The 23,604-nt window shown below is 45.7% G+C and overlaps 1 protein-coding gene across 3 annotated transcripts in view; it reads left to right on the top strand.

Annotated features, from left to right (window-relative positions):
• Window positions 1-17,706, top strand: part of RDX (radixin) — a 114,396-nt gene extending 96,690 nt beyond the window's left edge. For 2 of the 3 annotated variants that reach the window (XM_003952017.5, XM_054662685.2), the window contains one exon: window positions 3,332-3,419. The gene's annotated coding sequence lies outside the window, so the exon portion shown is untranslated. Of the gene's footprint in view, window positions 1-3,331; window positions 3,420-17,664 lie in introns of those variants that run through there. The other variant, XM_063784493.1, reaches the window with a different exon arrangement.
• Window positions 17,707-23,604: the final 5,898 nt, after the last annotated feature.

Raw genomic sequence — 23,604 nt, 5'->3', positions numbered from 1 at the left:
AAATCTGAACCTGTTCATCCACAGGACCTGTGGATTTCAAGTCAAAGGAACTGATCAAGAGCAACCTCTATCTTTACAGCCTCTGATTCCATCCCTTCCAGGTTCTTTCCCAATAGTTTGCATCTCTTGGGCTCTTTGCCAATCAAGAACATCATCCTCCAATTTAATAATTTTGAGGTGAGCTAGAATTTATTAAAATGATGTTTTACCTGTAATCTTGGTGAGCTGATTGGACCTCCTACTTTAGGGGATTCTCTTACCTTTAGAAAGAGCCCTCTCTGGCATTGAGAATGAAAGTATTATGGTGCAAGTTCTCTTATGACACTTCTGTTCTGCTGGGAGGTTTTTCTTCTTTTTAAAAAATCCATATTCAGGCCTGGTGCGGTAGCTCATGCCTATAATCCCAGCACTTTCAGAGGTGGAGGCAGGTGGATCACCTGAGGTCAGGAGTTCAAGACTAGCCTGGCCAACATGGTGAAACCCCGTCTCTACTAAAAATACAAAAAAAATTAGCCAGGAGTGGTGGTGCATGCCTGTAGTCCCAGCTACTTCGGAGGCTAAGGCAGAAGAATTGCTTGAATCCAGGAGGCACAGGTTGCAGTGAGCCGAGATGGCACCACTGCACTCCATCCTGGATGACAGCGAGACTCCGTCTCAAAAAAAAAAAAAAAAGATATTCAGATTTACTTAAAAATGAAGTTTTGTACATGCACATTGAGTAGAACAGTGGCCCCCAACCTTTTTGCACCAAGGACTGGTTTCATGGAAGACAAATTTTCCATGGGCTGGGAGTGGGGTTAGGGGGTGGAGGGGATGGTTTTGGGGTGAAACTGTTCCACCTCAAATCATGAGGCATTAGATTCCCATAAAGGAGCGTGCAACGTGGAACCCTCGCATGCGCAATTCACAATAGGGTTCGCTCCTTTGAGAATCTAATGCTGCTGCTGATCTGACAAGAGGCGGCGCTCAGGCTGTAATGCTTGTTCACCACTCAGCTTCTGCTATGCCACCCAGTTACTAACAGGCCACACGCTGGTACTGGTCCTCGGCCCAGGGGTTGAGGATTCCTGGAGCAGAAGAATTAAAGAATTGGTTAATAAGCTAGGTTAATATAGTATTACGTACTGACCTGAATTTGGTAATATTTAAAAATCATTTTTCAATATGATTACCATGATAACAGGTTTTTAAATTCTTTTTTTTTTTTTTTTTGGCAGAGACTATTTGACTCATCCCATTTGTGAATAAAACCACAACAATGTTGTTTATGTTGTAAATCTTGAGTTCCCCCAACTTGCTGATTAAGCCTCCCAAAGTTCTCTAAACCTCCTTCTAGCTAAAGGTCAATATATTTGAGATAATATTTAAAGATGTAGAACCAATGTTCTTTATAGAAATATTATGTTTTAGACTTATTTATGTGACCAAAAAATGGTCACATGTGTTCATTTAAGGTGGGGAACTTTTAGAAGCAATTTGCTTCTTTGGCCTTGAATTTGGCCTGCCCTGAAATGAGTTTAAGGTCGTGCAAGATTCTCTCTGATATTTCATGACACTACCAAAACACTTTCATTGTTTCAAAGTCCACTTGAAATGCTACGACACATCCATCATCATTTGCTCTCACTCTCTTTGAAACGGGTCTAGCTGAGAATGCAGCTGGTCTTATTTCTGATATCTGAGCTAAAATCCTGGGTTAAAGCACATTCTTAATGTGCCATAGATTGCTGCAAACAATACTCTTCTTAGCTATTTATCTTTAGCCATTTCTTCCAGTGCAGAAATTCATTCATGTAACTCTTTCCATTTTGTCAACTCGTAAAACTCCCCAAAGTAAAATCTACCTGATCTTTTATGATTTTTCCTCCTTGATTTTCATCTGTTAATGTTCTTTTTAGAGCAAATCCTTTGAGTGAGTTTGACTCTGAGCTATTGTCGTCAGAAGTAGGAAAAGAAAGCTTCTGCATGAAAAGTCAAGATCAAATGACAGAAAGAGATTTTGAATTATCTAGACATGAATTTATGAAGGGATCCACAGAGTTGGTGATTGCCACATCCTCCAGCTTGAGGTGTCACATAGTTGGCACCCTTGGAAGAACTGCTGGGCCTCTCCATAGTTGATTATAAAATTATTGACTCAAGAGAAAGAACAGGGACTCTTGAGTGATATTCTGGTCCGTCTCCCACTGCCCCCAGGGCTTCTCCACAGCACTGTCATCCTATCTTCCTCGTGACTAGGGGCCTGTAGGATTATGGTGACATTAAGGAATTAAACGTGACATCTAAAGCCATGGACAGGCCAGGCGCTATGGCTCGTGCCTGTAATCCCAGCACATTTGGAGGCTGAGACAGGTGGGTTGAATGAACTCAGGAGTTTGAGACCAGCCTGGGCAACATGGCAAAACCCTGGCTCTCCAAAAAATACAAAAAGTTATCTGAGCATAGTGGCACATGCCTGTGATCCCAGCTACTCGGGAGGCTGAGGTGGGAGAATTGCTTAAGCCCAGGAGGTCGAGGCTGCAGTGAGCCAAGATCACACCCCTGCACTCCAGCCTGGGTGACAGAGCGCGACCCTGTCTCAAAAATAAAATAAGCCGTGAACAAGATAGAACTGACTGGTTTCCACATGAATAGGACCCCTACAGCCTTGGGACTAGACTGTACCCAAATTACTAATCAACCCCAAAGGCTGGCACAGTCTGGTGTATTTAGACTCATGGGCCTTTTTTCTCAACCTTCACACCTTTCTCTGAGGCTCTGAGCTGATTTTAGCTGAGGAGGCCAGAGTAAACCCAATCTGCAGGTCCTCCCTCCTGGATTCCTGAGTTGGGAAGGGGCCTGAGGTGGATCAGACGGAGCTGGTGTAAATAAGGTGAACTCATTCCCTAAGCACACACGCCCCGTGGCTGCTCAACAATTTCTCTTGGGATTCACGTCACTAAGGTGTATGTGACTGTGACATGAAAGAGAGAGTGTTTATACCGTCATCTTATATCCACATCATAATTCTGGATCAGAACATTGCAAAATCTATATGTGAGACTCCTTTTGAGGCCAAAAGTAATTCTAACCAGGCTGAGGTCAGAGTGTAGAGTTTGTGGACGCACCTTTATTTTGATACAATCTGTACATCATTACATTTCCTCACTGGCATTCCATTCCCCTTCATCACTCAACCATCAACTAACCATGACTAAATGTTAACTTACAAAATGTGCAAAGACATTCACGGTCATGCCTTTTCAACTGAATGTTGATAATACGAGTGTTTGAGTTGAGTTTTCTTCTTTCTTGCCTGACTTTCCTATTCACTTTCTGTGTCTTCATGCAGGCCCCTGGCTACTGACTTATGGGAAGCTTTAGGATAAGGACATACCTGGTGTTCTGAATGTGTATATCCCCCAAAGTCTGCAATCTCAGCTGGAACTGGATGGACCAGTATTCCATTACCCAGGGCCCTGGCTCATGGTTCTCTCCTCTTCTCAGTTTACTGTTGGATTTCCCTTTCTTGCTATTCTCTTTCTCTCCAGACCCCTCTCAATTGCCTTTCCTAAAGACAGACCTTAGCAAGATGGGCCAGGACTTGGGACTTCGCACGGCACCCTGCAGTCCCAAGCCAGCATCTACTGCACCCCATCTTCAAGACTCTATCCCCCAAACATGCTGGAAGGCATCAGCTTATGAGAACCCACTTTTTTCTGCATGACTAGCTTGTAAGGAAGAATCTATGGACAGGATTTCCAAGAATTTCCCACTTTTTCAAAAAAATGTATGTGACTTATATTTGGCTTCAATCCAAGAGCAAACTCAGTGGTGAACAGCTCCATTTCTGTGCACATGTTGGTGGAATCTGCAGAAATCGATGCAACATTTCTTTCCTGTCTGGGCTGTTTGTATAATTGTATATAAATGTAGCAATAAATATATTCTAACATCAGCCTGAGCCGTACTGCGCACTTGATTCTGCATCCTGGTGGTAGGCGGTGAATATCGCTTGCCTGCCCCATCTCAGCTTCCCATCTTCTCTGATTTCAGTTACTTCGGACCTGGCCAGTGTTTGGAGAAAGAGGGTTGAGGAGAGTTCAGTGGCAGAGCTGGGACGTGAAGCAGCATTATTAATTCATAAGATGGCACTAGTCCTGGCACTTTGAGGTGTTTTGAATGTCCAAGGACTGAAGCTTAGAGGATTGGGTGACAGTTTGTGACATGAGTCAGCTGCATTAACAGTCACTCTGGCTGGGCACGGTGGCTCATGTCTGTAATCCCAGCACTTTGGGAGGCTGAGGTGGACAGGTCACGAGGTCAAGAGAGCGAGACCATCCTGGCCAACTTGGTGAAACCCCCCTGGGCATGGTGGTGTGTGCCTGTAGTCCCAGCTACTCGGGAGGCTGAGGCAGGAGAATCGCTTGAACCCGGGAGGTGGAGGTTGCAGTGAGCTGAGATCGCACCACTGCGCTCCAGCCTGGACAACAAAGCAAGATCCTGTCTCAAACAAAACAAAACAAAACAAAACAAAACAAAACAAAACAAAACACAACAAAAAAAAGTCACTCTTACAGCCTTCAAGAGCATGTTGTGCTGTGATTATTTGACAGGTATTTGCTGGGCACGAAGGTACCCCTTAAAGATTTTCTGAAAAACCCCACAAAATATGCCAACATGACATAGGATTTTCCATCACTGATGTTTTTCAAGGATATTAAGTCTAGTTATTTTAGAGAGAAACTCCTCCTACAGGTGACACTAGGCAGATACAATATTGTTTGTCTAATATCAAGGAATATTTGTTCCCAAAGTGGTCTCTTGTAATTTATGTGAAATCTTTGGTTATCAGGCACTTTTATAACTTAAAGGATAACCACATAGTTGTGGTTTCTTATCAAATTATGGTTTCTCAGTCCTCTCCTTGATTATAAGTGGAAGTTGGCATAAAATCATTCAGTCATAAGACCTGGGAATGCAAGAAACGAAAAGTTGTAATATCCGGCTGGGTGCAGTGACTCACCCCTGTAATCCCAGCACTTTGGGAGGCTGAGGTGGGCGGATCAGTTGAGGTCAGGAGTTCCAGACCAGCCTGGCCAACATGGCAAAACCCCGTCTCTACTAAAAATACATAAATTAGCTTGGTGTGGTGGCAGGTGCCTGTAGTCCCAGCTGCTCGGGAGACCGAGGCAGGAGAATCGCTTGAACCCGGAAGGCGGAGGTTACTGTGTGTCAGGATTGCGCCACTGCACTCCAGCCTATTGTTACCCTATGGCAGGGGCAAACAGCTCTTGCAAGATTACTTTTTGTGTATTAAAAAATATAGTCTGGAAGAGAATTGAGGAAATCATCTGTCAAGCTCTTTAAAACATTGAACAAGTAACTCTGAAGAGTTGTGCCACATCTGTTCTTACTCTCACCTTTTAATAGATATATCAGGGAACCTGAGGCTCCAGGTCAAAAGATAAAGAGGGCACAGCGTGGGCCGCTGCCTTCAACAGCTAATTCCTGTGCAATGCACTGGGCAAAAACCTTTTCTACATATGGGTTTTTCTAGCCAGGACTGGTGATATGAAGGGACGTTATTATAAAATGTATGGGACAAATTACCAATTGCTTCGGTTTATAATGCAGTAAGAGAGAATCCCAATTAGAGATAATGCTGTATAATCAAAAGTTTGGTTTATGAAGCTGTGAAGGATTGAGAGTTTTCAGCCTGTGGGTGTTAAAACCTGGGCATTTGCTGCGGCTCTGCCACTAATTAGTAGTTGGAATTTGGACAAGTCACTCCAACTCTCAGGGCCTCCGATTCCTCTGCTGTAAAATGAGGTGTTTGGACTAAATGATTTCTAAGGTTCTTTTTGTTCTTAGAGTGTCTTCTTTGGAAAAGGGAAAGGAGTAGCATTTTCATGTTAAACAGGAAGGTCATTAGATGGCAAAAATGTGCAGTTGAGAGGAGAAAATAGTTTATTCTATTTTGTTTTGTAATTTCAAGATTTATTTTAGATGTAGGGTGTACATGTGTAGGTTTGTTACATGAATTTATTGCATGATGCTGAGGTTTGGGGTATGAATGATCCTGTCACCCAGGTAGTGAGCATACTACCCAATAGGTGGTTTTTCAACCCCTGCCCCCAACCCTCTCTCCCATCTCTAGTAGTCCCCAGTGTCTATTCCCATCTTAATGTCCACGTGTACTCAATGTTTAGCTCCCACTTATAAGTGAAAATATGTGGTATTTGGTTTTCTGTTCCTATGTTAATTTGCTTAGGATAATGGCCTCCAGCTGCATTCATGTTGCTGTAAAGGACATGATCTCATTCTTTTTTATGGCTGCATAGTATTCCATGGTGTATATGTACCATATTTTCTTTATCCAGTCCACTGTTGATGGGCACCTAGGTTGATTCCGTATCTTTGCTATTGTGCGTACTGCTGTGGTGAACATGTAAGTGCATGTGTCTCTCTGGTAGAGTGATTTCTTTTCTTTTGAATATATACCCAGTGATGGGATTACTGGGTCAAATGATAGCTCTGTTTTAAGTTCTTTGAGAAATCTCCAAACTGCTTTCCACAGTGGCTGAACTAATTTATATTCCCACCAACAGTGTATAAGAATTCTCTTTCTCCACACCTCACCAGCATCTGTTGTTTTTTTTTTGACTTTTCAATACTAACCACTCAGCCTACTGTGAGATGGTATCTCATTGTGGTTTTGATTTGCATTTCTCTGGTAATTAGTGATGTGGAACATTTTTTCATATGTTTGTCGTTGCTTGTATCTTCTTTTGAGAAGTGTCTGTTCATGTCCTCTGCCTACTTTTTAATGGAGTTATTTGTTTTTTGCTTCTTGAATGATTTAAATTTTTCAGAGACTCTGAATATTAAACCTTTGTGAGAAGCATAGTTTGAGAATATTTTCTCCCATTCTGCAGATTGTCTGCTTACTCTATTGATAGTTTCTCTTGCTGTGCAGAAGCTCTTTAGTTAAATTAGGTTCCACTTGTCAATTTTTGCTTTTGCTGCAATTGCTTTTGAGGACTTAGCCATAAATTCTTTGCTAGGGCCAGGTTTTCTTCTAGAATTTTTATAATTTGAGGTCTTACATTTAAATCTTTAATCCAGCTTGAGTTACTTTTTGTATATGGTGAAAGGTAGTGGTCTAGTTTCATTCTTTTGCATATGGATAGCCAGTTATCCCAACACCATTTATTAAATAGGGAGTCCTTTCCCCGCGGCTTATTTTTGTCAACTTTGTCAAAAATCAGATGGTTGTAGGTGTGTAGCTTTATTTCTGGGTTCTCTACTGTGTTCCATTGGTCTGTGTGTCTGTTTCTATGCTCATATCATGCTGTTTTGGTTATGGCAGCCTTACAGTATAGTTTGAAGTTGGGTTATGTGATGCCTCTGGTTTTGTTCTTTTTGCTTTGGATTGCTCTGGCTATTTGGGCTCTTTCTTGGATCAATATGAATTTTAGAATAGCTTTTTCTAATTCTGTGAAAAATGACCTTGGTAGTTTGATAGGGATAGTATTGAATCTGTAAATGGCTTTGGGCAGTATGGTCATTTTAATAATATTGATTCTTCCTATCCATAAGCATGGAATGTTTTTCGCTTTGTTTGGATCATCTATGATTTATTTTAATTTTTGTTTTATTTTGAGACAGAGTCTCCTCTGTCACCCAGGCTGGAGTACAGTGGCATGATCTCGGCTCGCTACAACTTCCACCTCCCAGGTTCGAGCTATTCTCCTGCCTCAGCTTCCTGAGTAGCTGGGACTACAGGCACACAGCACCACACCTGGCTAATTTTTGTAATTTTGGTAGAGATGGGGTTTCGCCATGTTGGCCAGACTGGTCTTGAACTCATGACCTCAGGTGATTTACCTGCCTTGGCCTCCCAAAGTGCTGGGATTACAGGCGTGAGCCACTGCGCCTGGCACCTGATTGCTCTTGCTAAGGTTTCAAGTACTATGCTGAATAGGTGTGGTAAGAGTCGGCATCCTTGTCTTGTTCCTGTTCGTAAGGGGAATCCTTCCAGCTTTTGCCTGTTCAGTGTGGGTTTGTTATAGATGGCTCTTATTATTTTGAGATATGTTCCTTTAATGCCTACTCTGTTGAAGGTTTTTATCCCGAAGGGATATTGGATTTTATCAAAAGATTTTTCTGCATCTGTTAAGATAATCATATCATTTTTGTTTTTATTTCTGTTTATCTGGTGAATCATATTTATTGATTTGTGTGTCTTAAACCAGCCTTGCATCCCAGTAATATAGCTGACTTGATCATGGTGAATTAACTGGGTTTGATTTGCTGATATTTTGTTTTGGATATTGTGTCTGTGTTCATCAGGGATATTAGTCTGTAGTTTTCTTTTTTTGTTGTGTCTTTGCCAGGTGTTAGTATCAGGGTTGTGCTGGCTTCATAGAATGAGTTAGGGGGGATTCCCTCTTCCTCAATTTTTGGGTATAGTTTCAGTAGAATTGGTATTAACTTTTCTTTGTACATCTGGTAGAATTCAGCTGTGAATCCATCTGGTCTAGAGCTTTTCTTGGCTGCTGGGTTTTTTATTACTGATTCAATTTTGGAACTTGATACTGCTCTATTCAGAGTTTCGATTTCTTCCTGATTCAATCTTGGGAGGTTATGTGCATCCAAGAATTTATCCATCTCCTCTTGATTTTCTAGTTTGTGCTCACAGATGTGTTGATAATAGTCTCTGAAGATCTTTTGTATTTCTGTGGGATCAGTTGTAATGTCACCTTTCTCATTTCTGATTGTGCTTATTTGGATCACATCTCTTTTTTCTATTAATCTAGGTAGTGGTCTATTGATTATTTTTATTCTTTCAAATAACCAACTTTTGGTTTTGTTGATCTTTTGTAAGGATTTTTGGGTCTCAATGTCAGTTCTGCTCTGATTTTAGTTATTTCTTTTCTCCTGCTAGTTTGGGGGTTAGTTTGTTCTTGTTTTTCTAGTTCCTGTAGGTATGATGTTAGATTGTTAATTTGAGATATTTCCATCTTCTTGATGTAAGCATTTATATTTATTTATTTATTTAAGATGGAGGCTTGCTCTCTATCACCTGGGCTGAAGTGCAGTGGCACAGTCTTGGCTCACTGCAGCCTCCGGCTTACTGCAGCCTCTGCTTCCCAGGTTCAAGCAATTCTGCCTCAGCCTCCTGAGTAGCTAGGATTACAGGCACGCACCACAATGCCCGTCTAATTTTTGTATTTTTAGTAGAGACGGGGTTTCACCATGTTGGCCAGGCTGGTCTCGAACTCCTGACCTCAAGTAATCCACCCACCTTGGCCTTCCAAAGAAGTAGGCATTTAGTGCTATAAACTTTCCTCTTAACACTGCTTTTGTTGCATCACAGAAATTTTGGTATGTGTGTCTCTGTTTTCATGTATTCCAAATAATTTTTTTTTTTTTTTGAGATGGAGTTTCGCTCTTGTTGTCTAGGCTGGAGTGCAATGGCACGATCTCGGCTCACCACATCCTCTGCCTCCTGGGTTCAAGCGATTCTCCTGCCTCAGCCTCCCAAGTAGCTGGGATTATAGGCATGTGCCACCACACCTGGCTAATTCTGTATTTTTAGTAGAGATGGGGTTTCTTCATGTAGGTCAGGCTGGTCTTGAACTCCTGAACTCAGGTGATCTGCCCGCCTCGGCCTCCCAAAGTGGTGGGATTACAGGCATGAGCCACCACACTTGGCCAAAAGAATTTTTTTGATTCCTGCCTTAATTTCATTGTTTACTGAAAAGTCATTCAGGAGCAGTTGTTTAATTTCCATGTAATTGTGTGGTTTTGAGAGATCTTCTTTGTACTGTTTTTCTTCCACTGTAGTTCTAGAGTATGGTTGGCATGACTTCAGGTTTTTTAATTTATTGAAACTTGCTTTTTGGCTGAGCGTGTGGTCAATCTTACAGTATTTTCTGTATGTAGATGAGAAGAATGTATATTCTGTGACTGATGGGTAGAATAGTCTGTAGCTGTCTATTAGGCCCCATTGGTCAAATGTCAAATTTAAGTCCAAAATTTTTTAGTTTTCTGCCTTGATGATCTAATGCCGTTGGTGGAGTGTTAAAGGACCCCACAATTATTGTGTGGCTAAGTATTTTCATAGTCCAGAAGTACTTGTTTTATTAAGCTGGATGCTCCAATGTTGGGTGCATATATATGTTCAGGATAATTAAGTCTCTTGTTGAATTGATCCCTTTGTCATTATGTAATGCCCTTGTCTTTTTTTTTTTTTTTTTTTTACCTGTTGTTCATTTAAAGTTTGTTTTATCTGATATAAAACTATTGACTCCTGCTCTCGTTTATTTTCCATTTGCATGATAGATCTTCCTCCAACCCTTTACTTTGAACCTATGGGTGTCATTAAATGTCGGTGGGTCTCTTGAAGATAGTAGATGTATGGGTCTTTGGTTTTTTTTAAATCTAATTTGTCACTCTGTGCTTTTTACGTGGGGCATTCAGAACATTGACATTCAATGTTAACGTTGATATGTGAGGTTTGGATCCTATCGTGAAGTTATTAGCTAGCTATTTTGTAGTTTCTATTGTGTGGTTGCTTTATAGGGTCTGTGAGCCATGTATATAAGAGTGTTTTGTGGTGATAGGTATTGTTTTTTCATTTCCATGTTTAGAACACCCTTAAGGATCTCTTATAAGTCTGGTCTGGTGGTAAAAAAAATTCTCTTAGTGATTGCTTGTCTATAAAAGAGGTTATTTCTTCTTTGCTTATGAAGCTTAGTGTGGTAGGATATAGCATCTTTGTTGGAATTTCTTTGAGAATGCCATAAGAAGCCCCCAGTCTTTTCTGGCTTGTAAGGTTTCTGCTGAGAAGCTCCCTGTTAGCCTGTTAGTTGTGTTTGGTTACACGAATAAGTTCTTTAGTGGTGATTTCTGGGATTTAGGTCCACCCATCACCCGAGCAGTGTACACTGTTACCCAATATGTAGTCTTTTATCCCTCACCCCCCTCCCATCCTTCCTCCCAAGTTCCCAAAGTCCATTGTATCATTCTTATGCCTTTGCATCCTCATAGCTTAGCTCCCACTTATAAGTGAGAACATACGATGTTCACTTTTCCATTCCAGAGTTATTTCACTTAAAATAATGGTCTCCAGCTCCATCCAGGTTGCTGTGAATGCCATTATTATTGTTGTTGTTGTTATTATTATTATTATTATTATTATTATTATTATTATTTTGAGACAGAGTCTCGCTCTTGTTGCCCAGGCTGGAGTGCAGTGGTGTGATCTTGGCTCACTGCAACCTCTGCCTCCTGGGTTCAAGTGATTCTCCTGCCTCAGCCTCCCGAGTAGCTGGGATCACAAGGGCGCACCACCATGCCTGGTTAATTTTTGTATTTTTGGTAGAGATGGGGTTTCGCCATCTTGGCCAGGCTGGTCTTGAACTCCTGACCTCAAGTGATCTGCCTGCCTCGGCCTCCCAAAGTTCTGGGATTACAGGCATGAGCCACCATGCCCGGCCAATGCCATTCTTTTGTTCTTTTTATGAATAGCCCTATGCACTTCTGTTGGCAGGTTTTATATTGGGCAGTGTGGTTTGATCTACAGGCCAGTGGATGGCACTTTTGGGTAAAAGCCAGCTGCAGCCAACACAGATGGGTGTATACTTGATCCTTGTTACTGGAAGAAGCTCTCTTTTTTCCTCAGGCAATGGGTTGATCTGTGCAGTGCACCATGGTCCGAGCTCCCTGCTCAACCCCCGGAAGGGGAGACCAAGATGGGTGGGTGGACAGGACCAAGATAAGTGGGGCTGGACTGGGAAGGACTGCTTACAGGTCCCCTAATGGCAAGCATAAGCACCAGTGCAGAGGAAGAGGTCCAATGGGCAGCCATCAAGCACCCAGAGGTGTGCCTAGGTATGGAGCTGGGAAACTTCTCAGCTCCAAGTTCTCTGCACAGGGAGTGGGGGCATCCTAAACTCCTGCTCTAGGAGAGTGAGTGGGTGCTCCAGATTGCTGGAGATCTGCCTGGAGGATCAAAAATGGCCCCCTGCACCATGATCTCTGCTCAGGAAGGGTGGAGTAACTCAGGCTATCTGGGTAGGAAGGTGCTCTATATGCCTGGAGATCTGCCTGGGCATGAAGCAAAGAGAGCGCCTCCTGCACCACAAACTCCATACAGGAAGGATGGGGTGATCCAGGCTGCTAATCCCTGGGAGCAGGTGCTCCAAATGCCTGGAGGTCTCCCTGAGTGTGGAGCAAAGAGGGCCCCGCTACACCAAGGACTCACTAAGGAAGACTGGAGCAGTTCAGGCTGTTAGTTCAGGTGAGCAGCTGCTCCAAATACCTGGAGATATGTCTGGGGGTAGAGTAGAGAGGGCCCTGCTGTGCCACGATCTCTAAGGCACCCAGCAATTACACATGCAGACAGTTCCAGGGTGCCAAGTTGGCTCTGACTACAAATCTTTTTGCCCAGGAGAAACTGTGGCCGTGGCAGTCCTCCTCCCACTCCAAGCCTGTGACAGAGGAGAGCACAGTTCCAGTGCCTACTGCTGGGACACCTTCCACATTTGCTGCCCAGTTCTGGCTGTGGAGGGCCCTACCCTGCTCCAGAGCAAATGCTCCAATCTCTAACCTGAGACTAAAATGCCTGCATGGCTACACTGCCAGGGTCACCAAAGAATGACTGACTTTGTATGAGCCTGGATTAAAAGTGGCATCCTTCTCTTGATCCCGGGTCTGGGAAAATATCTGCCACTTTTCCGTGTCCAAGCTGCTTCGTAAGTCAGCTCCAGGGCTTGGGAGAAATGAAATGCTCTCCCCTGGCCTGGGTTGTATGGAACCCCTGCGGAAAGATGGGCCATGAGAGACTCTCTGACCCTCCTAGGTTCTGGGGCGTCACTCACTTTTATTGGCTGGGTGCCATCATGGGGGCTGCCTGCCTACCTTCTCCTTGGGATCTGGGGTGTCTTTTGTTGTGCTGATGGATTCCCATTTTCCATCTTAAAGCTCACAGAATTGATCTTTATGCACTATTTTGCTATTTCCAAGTGGCTGAGGCATGCTAGAAGCCTGTAATTCACCATCTTGCGGGGAAAAAAACGAGTGATGAAGATTGCCTATGTTCAGATACCAAAAAATGCATTAAGATAATGACAGGTCAAAGCACCACCTCGTCAAAATCTTTCTGAGGAAACAGAACATACTCGGCTCTCACTTTTCATGCCCTGTTGGCTGGATTTCTTCTTGGCTCTCTTCTGCACAGGGCAGAAAGACTGCAGTGTGTGTTTATCATTGGGATGCTCTGATGGGAAGCTGAAGTCTCAGAACAAAAACCCACTTTTCTTCACCCGTGAATTGCCCACACCCGTCAAGCTGGGCAGTGACCCATGAAGAGTGCTTCTGTAACTATCAGATGTCAGTCCTGGTCAAGTTCTATTCCCAACTGTGTAAGCCCAAAGCTGATGGGTGTAGTAACACAAAGCGGGGAAGCTAGTCACTAATACTTAGGAAATGCATTGGTTTGGGGGGGCTTCCCTCCTCCAGTGTGGATGCATCAGTCATCAGTCAGCACCATACCCTTTCCCTGGTGGTCCACTCATTTGTTTCCAGGCAGGTGGGATGAGTTGCTTGACTGGTGGGTTTGTAGCCCAGTCCTGTTCCCGGATTTTCCTTTGGGGAATGAGCTGTCTGCAGGAAGCATAAGCACCTCCACGCCATAGTATGCTCTTCCATGCCATAGTTTCACAGAGGCCAGGCTCCCACCTGGGAGGGGCAAGTCTGGGGTTCAGTATTAGAAAGCCCAGTCGCCACAGGCATAAGCCCACATTCTCTAGTGCTAGCTTTATCAAGGATGAAGGTGGTCTGACAGCTTCACGGCCTTATTCTTTTGCTTTGTTTCTCAATGGATTTAGCCCGTGGTTCTCACTCGAATGTGCAGCAGAACTGCCTGCAGGAGTTGTGAAAACACACATGCTGGGCTCCGCTACCAGAGTTTCTGATTCAGCATGTCAGCAGTGGGGCCCAAGAATTTGCATTTCAGACAAGTTCCCAAGTGAAACTGAGGCTGTGGACTGGAGACCACACTGAAGACCCAAGGAACACTTGGCTAAGAGAAGGCATTCTGTTATTGTTCCCTCAAACTCCAGAAGAACCCAATGTTCTCAAGGCTGTCTGAGTCAGCTGGGCCTCCTTTGCTAACCTGGGGCTGGCAAACAGTCCTCGGTCAGCATGAGTAATTCTTACAAATCAATATCCTCTTCTAGCCCACGGCCTTGGGGAGAAACAAATGATTATGGATTATCCTCATTTCTGTTCTATGCAGAAAGCAAGATGAGTCAACAGCAGCTGTACATCAGCCCTGAAATTGCTATTTTAAAACAGAGTTTGAGACATGCTCAGTTCTCCTTGGATAAAACCTTGTACAGCACTGTGCACAAATAAAGACTTTTTAATAATGATGGAGCTAGTGGATTTTAATGACTTGTCATTGAAGTGTAAAAGTACAAACATTTGCAGGTTAGGGAACCGTGTGATGAATGCCAGTGGATTCAGGAGAAGGCCAGAGCAGAGTGTGCGTCCCCGCAGACATCCCTAGTGCTTTTCTCAGGCCCTAGCCCTCCCTCCAAGGTCAGCACCGTCTCAAACTCTAACAGGTAGATATGTTTTATCTGGCTTGCACTTTATATAACTGACATCATTCAGCAGGTTCTATGTGTCATGTCTGCTTTCTTTTACTCCACAAACGCAATGAATTCCTAAAAATGTCTCTCTTCTGATCATCCGTGTTGTTGACCACACATCCTTCACTCCAGCCTCTGTGAGTGGGCTGCCCGCTGCACACCCCGCCTCTCACCTGCAACAAGTTTTTGCAACTTCCTGGCACAGTGTGGCTGTTCCAGTAGAGCCAGTTCCCTCTAGGACTTTCCCATCTCCAGGGCTTCCTTCAGGCCTCCCACCCCCATCAGAAGGGGTTTCCCTTCTTCCCTCTGCCCATTTCCATCAGTCAGAGCAGGTGAGGCTCTACCACCCACCCTGCAAGGCTTACACCTTAGAGGCCCGTGCCTTGCTCTCTGTTCATTTGGGGGCATCTTGTTCTGCACAGTCCCTCAGGGACCTGGATTTCCCTACACCAGGAGGAACATATGACCTCTTAGGCACCATGTCAGGGAGACAGAGGCTGGAGAACCCCACAGGGCTGTTCACCGCCTGGGCTTGGGAATGACACCTGTCTCTTCTGCCAATATTTCATGGTCAGAGCTAGTCATATAGCGAGTTCTCTTGGCTACAAGGGGGATGGGAAAGGCAGGATAGCAAAGGGAAGATTTGGTGAACATCCCTGTTGCTGCCACAGTGCTCAGATCAGCTCCGTCTCCAGCGCCAGATTGTTCTATCATCCCCTCTGCCCTTGGGCTCTCACGTGCTCCCTCTCCCTCCTGTTATTCTACAGTATCTGTATCTTGCACACCAGTGGTCTTCCAGGGGACATGTCTGGGGATGTTTGTGATTGCTGAGATTTGGGTGTGTGTGGCACTGACATCTAGCAGGGATAGGCCTGGGATGCTGGAAAACATCCTACAATGCACAGGACAGCCCTCCCAACACAAAGCACGGCCCAGTCCTAAGCATCGATAGAAGTGTGGCCAGAGCCCTGTAGTCCAGGGTGCCATTTCAGCTGGCGTAGGTCTTGCCTACTCCTGCTGAATTGCAACTCTGGGGAAAACAATCATGGTGGCCTAAAGCCAGGCTTGGTGACGGACTGAGTCCTGCTGCCCTGGCCCCTTCAGTGGGCCTGATGACTCTAGGAGAAATGAGGGACAGAAGTGACCAGGTAATAGAGCAGTGGCAGAGAAAAAAGGTCATCTGAGTGTTATTTGTAATGGCTTCACCAGCCTTAAAAATATAGCAGATAGTCTGGGTACAGTGGCTTATGCCTGTGATCCCGGCACATTGGGAGGCGGAGGCAGAAGGATCGCTTGAGACTAGGAGTTGGAGACCTGTCTGAGCATCATAGTGGGACACTTTCTCTACAGAAAAATAAATTGGCTGGGCTGGTAGCGTGTACCTGTAGTCCCAGCTATTTAGGAGACTGAGGTGGGAGGATCACTTGAGCCCAGGAGTTTGCAGCTGCAGTGAGCTGTGATTGTGCCGCTGTACTCCAGCCTGGGTGACAGAGCAAGAACTTTTCTAGTATCTGTCGATACAGATATACATATATTAATAGCAGATGGCAAGCCAAGTAGAGCTTCTCACCTGGAGTGCTCCTCCCTCCACGTAGACTGGGCACTGGGCTGCATCGCCACCTCTGAGAGGAGCTGGCAGGTCCTGAGTGTGTACACTCAGGTCTGCTGCACCCTGTACCCACCATATTTCTTCATCAGTGGCTGTTTTTTAGTTGGTGGTTGAACCAAGGTGCGGGTAACCCACATTAGCAAGCTTGAGTCATCACCCTTCACTGTCCTCACAGTGGGCTGACTCCTGTGGTCTGGCTGTGCCTAGCATTGGTTTGAGATGAGTCGCATTCTAAGGCCAACTGTGCCATTTTCTGCTGCATGACTTTGGGCAAATCATTTAGCCTCCCTGGATTTCAATTCTGACACCTGTAAAAGAATGATTTGCTCTCTGTAACATAGATATTTTATTTTGTTCCTCCCCAAATACATAGAATCCGTAGATGCTCAGAACTCATCTTCAGTTCCTCCTGGTTTAATTAAATGCAGCAATGCTATTCATATGTCCTGTTACCCCGGACAGCCTGCTCACCTGGCCTTGAGGGATGGTTGTCAAAAGTTTCCCTAAAGGCAGAAATGAAGAGACTTGGTACAAGTTCTGAGAAACCATTGCCCATGGCAATGAGGAACAGGATTACCCAAGAGAATTACCATTCTCCTATTCATTCATTCAATAAGTTGTTGTTGTTGTTGTTGTTGTTGTTGTTGTTTGAGACAGGGGCTGGCTCTGTCACCCTGGCTGGAGTACCGTGGCAAGATCTCAGCTCACTGCAACCTCCACCTCTCAGGCTTAAACCATCCTCCCACCTCAGCCTCCCGAGTAGCTGGGACTACAGGTGTGCGCCACCACACCCGGCTAGTTTTTGTATTTTCAGTAGAGACGGGGTTTTGCCATGTTGCCCAGGCTGGTCTCAAACTCCTGAGCCCAGCAATCCAAGGACCTTGGCTTCCCAAAGTGCTGGGATTACAGGCATGAGCCACTATGCCCGGCCACATTCATTCAACAAATATTTCTGACCCTCCTCAAAGTCCTGGGCACTGGAGATGCTGCAGAATGAGTGGCTGGAAGGCGTCTCTGCCCTCCTGGAGCTCCACCTCTTCTCCACCCCTTGGCACCCAGCACTGCGGCAAGGAATCTGTGGAGCTCAGTAGTCCTCACTCGCTGAGAGCTCAGAGGAGAAGGGTAGAATTGGAAGTCTCAGCTTTTTCCACTCAGAAAGCTGCTAAAGCAGCTGCTGGGTGTCTCTCCCCCACCTTCTCTTGTGCTGGCCCTGGAGCACAGTAGGCATGGGAGAGGGTGGCCGAGGGAGGAACAGGGAGGGGTGAGGAGTGTGCAGATTGCCAGGTGAGGGGGCCTTGTACCCAAGTCATCAGGAGTTGATGGAGCTGCTGATGACTCTAGGGTGTGCGTGGGTCTGAGTCTGAGGTGGTAACAATGTCTCAGAATAAAAGCTGCCCCCTTTTTTTTCAGGCCACTGCTGCAGGACAGTGAAGCTGACTTAAAATGCCCCTGCCCTGGTAAGCCACCTGGTGTATGTGTGATAACATGGCCTTGGACGCCTCTCTTCCCTTGCTCTGTTGGAAGTTGGTAGATATGCTCCGGACTGTACAGCCTGGTACTTGCCTTTGTCCATTGCCATTTCTGGGACCACCCTTCAAAGCCACACATTGTAAAATGAAGGCACAGAGGCCATGCCCCCATTCTTGGCCAAGCCCTGAGGCTCTGCTGCCCAACTCTTCTAGGCCCCTTGACTTCTTGTCCACCAGGGCACAGGGCAGTGGAAGATACTGGGAAGGGGCCAACCTCACATAGCTTACGACCTTAGAGGAGCATGAAGATGCAGCCCTGGCCAGGCGCGGTGGCTCACGCCTGCAATCCCAGCACTCTGGGAGGCCGAGGCGGGCAGATCATGAGGTCAGGAGATCAAGACCAGCCTGGCCAACATGATGAAACCCCGTCTCTACTAAAAATACAAAAAATCAGCTGGGCGTGGTGGCGGGTGCCTATAATCCCAGCTACTCAGGAGGCTGAGGCAGGAGAATTGTTTCAACCCGGGAGGCGGAGGTTGTAGTGAGTCGAGATCGCTCCATTTGTAGTCCAGCCTGAGTGACAGGGCAAGACTCCGTCTCAAAAAAAAAAAAGATGCAGCCCTGAGCTGGTGTGCGTGTGTGTGTGTAGCCTGGGTCCTGGCCACCACCTGAGCTGCTCTAATCCAGGCAGATCCAGACACATTCCAAGGTGATACCTGGAATGGGGCAACGAAGCAGTTTTGTCCACTCATTCATCATATGTGAACGGAGCAAACAAATCAACCAAGGCCCTGCCTTCATGGAGTGTGTGTCCCAGGACCGGGCTGAGCGATAAAGGAGCCACACAGTTCATCCGAAGGTTTCATGCTGTGGAGGAATATAACACGGGGCACATCCAAGAGGGGGGCTGGAGCTCCGATTTTCTAAATATCAGGACGGCTTCACTGAGAAGGTGATGTTTGAGCAGATACCCGAAGTGAGAGAAGGATCCACGCGGCACCTGGAAGGATAAAGCCAGGCAAAGGGAATGACAAAAATGTGGAGGTTGCAGTTAGCCGAGATCGCACCACTGCACTCCAGCATGGGGGACAGAGCGAGACTCTGTCTCAAAAAAAAAAAAAGTTCTGAGATAGGAGCATGCACACAGACTGAGGAAACTGCAAGAAGGCTGATGAAGGGGCCTGGAGCCCTACAGAGCAGAACTAGAGGAACAGCTTCACGAGGGTGACCACAGAGCTGTGTGTGTGCTGCCTGCTACAGTGGCCCAGGGAAATGAAGGTAGGGTGAGACCTGCCGTGAGATTGGTGACAGGGGACTCCAGCAGGAGACACTTTCTTCCTGGCCTGGAGAGGAGGGGAAGATTCCGACCGCTGAAGTTGGGAGGGAATGAATCCCAGCCCAAAGCTGGAGCTAATGAGGAAAACCTTGGCCATATGGGGGTTGGGGAAATAGGATGGGGTCCAATTTGGCTGGCACATAGCATGATGAGCACTGAAGGACAAGGCAGATCTACACAGTCAATTTCACTTTTGCAACTCAATAGCTTTCTTAAAGAACAAAGTCCAGGGCCAGGCGCCATGGCTCATGCCTGTAATCTCAGCACTTTGGGAGGCCAAGGCAGGTAGATCACTTGAGGTCAGGAGTTCGAGACCAGCCTGGCCAACATGGCAAACCTCGTCTCTACCAAAAACACACACACATACACACAAAAGAGCTCCCAGGCCAGGCCAAGGTCCAGCCAGAGCCATGGAGAGGGACAAAGGTAAGGCAAAGGTGATGAAAGTGAGATCTATTCAGAGGCTGAATGGAGGATTTGGGGGGCTGCGTATGTCCTCTGGGAGGGAGAGGGAAGAATGGGGGCCAAGGTGCAGGCCTCCAGCTGGGAAGTGAATTCTGTCTTTGACACCTCTCATGTCCTAGACACTGGAGCTGAACATCCCACAACCCTGTGTGGTGGGTTAAAAGATCACCTTTTACAATAGAGGAAGTAGCTGAGCTTCAAGATTAAGGACCTGCTCAAAGTTGTGCAGTGCAGCAATGGGGGCACCAGATTAGCAGCTGGGTCTGGACCCCACCACCTCACCACTTCCCACAGGAGTTCGCACTGTCGCGGCCTCAGGCCTCAGCCAGGGAGTGGTTGGAGTCTCACCGTTCCTGTCCCTGGATGGAGGTGGGAAATTCTTCTCCATGAGCATCTCTCCTTGTCTTGGCTTTTTCTACTTTGCCCTGAGGCATTTTGCTTTACAGCTTGACAGAACCGATGTCTCTGGAAATGTGTTTCTTTTCTCTGGAAGATGCATTTGGCTCCAGAAACTCTGAGCCTCTCAGAGGGTCTTTTGGGCAAAGCTTCAGTCACGGTGGAAGGGGAGGTGGTGTGTGCTTGGCCCTCGGCAGGCTGCAGGCCAGCCGACTGTGCGATGTTGCGCTGGTTCCTTCAGGTCAGCAGAGAGGACTCTGAAAGGGCCTGGTGATACTGCTACCTGTTCAGATGAACTACAGCCCAGCAGAATAGGCCTGAGTTAGGGGACGCACCCACCACCTTCGGCTCCTTAGGAGTTCAAGGAGCACAAGCTGTGGCCTGACAATCCCCCTCTAACTTCCTGCTAGGCCTCCAGAGCCTGGCGTTGCTCAATCCTTGTAATCCTTGATTAAAATATTCCCTGCGCCACCCCTCTCACCACTTGGCATTTCCTGCTACCAATCTGGAAAGCGGTATCACAAGTCTGTATATTAAGTTGTGAGAGAGATGGAGAAGGATCTTTTAAAGTCAGTTGCCATCTTCCTCTTTCCCCATCTGCCTACAGTCACTGCTGACAGGGTGATGGCAATGTCCCCAGGCACCCCGTGGCTGGGGGGAGCAGGAGGCAGAGTTGAGAATGCTTACCCTTTTGGATGACTCAGAGCCAGGAGATGATGGGGTGTGGAAGGCAGGAGCCAGGAGGGGTACTGCCTGGATGGGCTCTGGGGTTTGTAAAAGCTGGTGCTAGGCCAGACAAGGTGGCTCATGCCTGTAATCCCAGTACCTTGGGAGGCTGAGGCAGGCAGATCACTTGAGGTCAGGAGTTTGAGACTAGCCTGGCCAACATGGTGAAACCCCGTCTCTACTAAAAATACAAAAATTGGCTGGGTGTGGTGGTGCGCACCTGTGGTCCCAGCTACTTTCTTGAACCTGGGAGGCAGAGGGTACAGTGAGCCGAGGTCGTGCCACTGCACTCCAGCCTGGGCAACAGAGCGAGACTCTGCCTCAAAAAAAAAAAAAAAAGAAAAACAGAAAAAGAAAAAAAGGCTGGTGCTGGTGCGCCCTCACCCACACCCGCCTTGGCCCAGGGGCCTCCTGTAGTCCCCACTCCCGCCTCTCCCACTGCTTCCCACCTCCCTTCAATGTAGGCAATGAAGTTGAGCTTGGACTAGAACAGGCATCTTGCTCCAATCCTCCTTGTCTAATTTGCAGGGTTTTAACGTGTATTGCATTCACTATGGCACAATGTGCTTTGTCCTTGTCTTGTTAATTTGGCAACATACAGAGCAAACCCATAAATCTCCTCCAGAGTTTACTGAATAGCTTTTCATGTAGTTACCAAATTGTATTTGCCATCTCCCTCAATCTTTTCACATGCATATTTGAAAGAATTATTCAAATGAATGATAATTACATCCTTGGAAAGTGGAGAGCAGTGGGGAGAGGGCTTTGAAGGCTGAGACAGAAAGCCTCGCCTCTGGCAGGCCCCCACCCCCACCCCAGGGGCTGAAGGGGGGCCCTCTGTGCACTGACACCCACCCACCCAGACCTCTGGACAAGAGCAGGAAGTGCATTTAAACATTGTACTTGCCATTCTTTCAGTGCTCTGTTCCTCACTGAGTTCTCCTGGGGAACTAGGAAGGGAATCTGTTTGGTTACCTAATTAAACTTTCCTATTTTTAATCTCATGGTGAATTTGTGCAAAACACAAAGCCCAGGAAAATGCCAGTGGCAGCTGCTTCAGCATAAAAGGTGTTGTGTTTGCAGTGGGCATTGTCAAGAGTCTGAAAGCTAAATAGGCCTTCTCTAAAAACACCCTAGAACGTCCCTGAGCATGATTGGAAACATTAGAAATAAATGTACTGCCTTTTACTCTCCAGGGCTACAAAGAATGCTAGAGTGGAGACAAGAGTCCAGACTCTGAAATAACCTCCTTTGGACACAGAAGCTACCACTGTTGCTTATCAGATGCAGCGGGCCCTGGGTTTTTCTGGGGCCTTAAGCAGTGAACCCTGGTCAGCTGGCCTGAGTCCCAACCCAAGCCCATCACCACAAGCCTCAAGACAGGAAGATCTCAGTGAAACCTTTCCTCTAATCCAAGTGACATCGTTGTCGCAGGTGTTTGTACATGAAAGCAGAGTGATGAAGGTGTGTGGGTCCACGGAAGAAGTACAAATACAGCACTAGTTCATATTTTTCCTAGTCTCTCCCTGTTCCCAGGTAAAGTTATAGCATGTTCAAGGATGTGCATTTATAGCATAACTGGTTTCATTCCTCAGACCTAACTTTGTGTAGAATAACTCATACCAAAGGTGACTAAGGGCCCATTCCTAGCACTGCTTTGCACACTGAAGTGGGAAAAAGAATTCTGAAAGCATGCACAGTGGGAATTGAATCACGAGGTTGTCTTTGAGTAAGTGCTTTTAGCTTTTGGAGTCTCAGTTTCCTCATTTCTAAAATAGGGATAATGCTTATTTCATAGGATTTTAATTTATGTAAATATATAGTACTGGACCCTCAGATGTGAGTATTCTTCCTGCTAGCCTTATCTCTCCAACTTTGAAAGCAGCAGTTGTAAACTAGAAGGGAATGCTTAAGGGAAAAACAGTTGCCCAATGTCATCTGACATCTCCCCCCCAGTAATGTACATCGTCCACCTGAGACCACACAGCAGCCATTGCTCTGTCCAGGTCGGCTCTGTAGGTTCTTATGGTAAGGGGCCGACATTCCTTTTCACTTTGGTCAGGGGTGTGTGCGGTGGGGAAGAGATGCAGACAGGTTTGCGGAGCGCCACCTTCAGGAGTAAAAGTGGAGTGCAGGGGATGTTAGTGACGCCGTCGTAAACTGCTTAACTGTGAGATTCTGAAATCTTTTTGTAATTATCATTTGTTATTCCACTTTCCCTATTACAATGCAGATACAGAGAAAAACCCTTAAACCTAGAAGAGCTGAGTGATGGGAGCAGCAAGGAAGTGGGTTCTAAGAACTCTTTGAAGGTTAAAATACCACTCCTGAAATAGACCTCACCACTGAATAAATCAAATTACATTGATTGTTAGAATTCAAACTCTTCCACAGCATAACTATAGAGATAGGGAAGGCTCCATTGAGAAAGCCTCAAAATTACTATGCATTTAAATACCCCTAGTTATTTACATAATAATGGCTGTCACTTATTGAACACACACTATGGATTTGCATGTTCAAAGGGTTTTACTTGTTTCAACTCACTTAGTCTTAACAACCCTAGGAAATGGGGGCAATTATTACTCTGTTTAGTAATTTGCCAGTCTGCTACATGTATGATGTGTGGAGCTGGGTGTGTACTCTTAACCCAAGGCCGATGACTGCACCTAGAGAGGAATACATTTTTTAAAAGGTTATTTTAAAAATATTTAAAAAGGGAAACCTTTAAAATGTTAAAAAAATTTAAAAATCCTTTAAAAACACAAAAATGAAAACCATTAACTCTAAAACAGCAACAGAGGCGGAGGTGCAAAGGCTAACAAATAAGGATGTTTAACTAATGAGAGGCCCAACTGCAGGCGTTTTGTTTTGTTTTGAATAAATTCACTGTCATAGTTGCTTTTTACCAAACTCCCCTTCTCACATGCCACTTCATTCATCAATGAGTATTAACCC

The sequence above is a fragment of the Pan troglodytes genome, chromosome 9, assembly GCF_028858775.2.
Source record: "Pan troglodytes isolate AG18354 chromosome 9, NHGRI_mPanTro3-v2.0_pri, whole genome shotgun sequence".
Classification (NCBI taxonomy): Eukaryota; Metazoa; Chordata; class Mammalia; order Primates; family Hominidae; genus Pan; species Pan troglodytes.
Note: the sequence above shows the minus strand (reverse complement) of the source record. Positions and strands in the feature narration are given on the sequence as shown.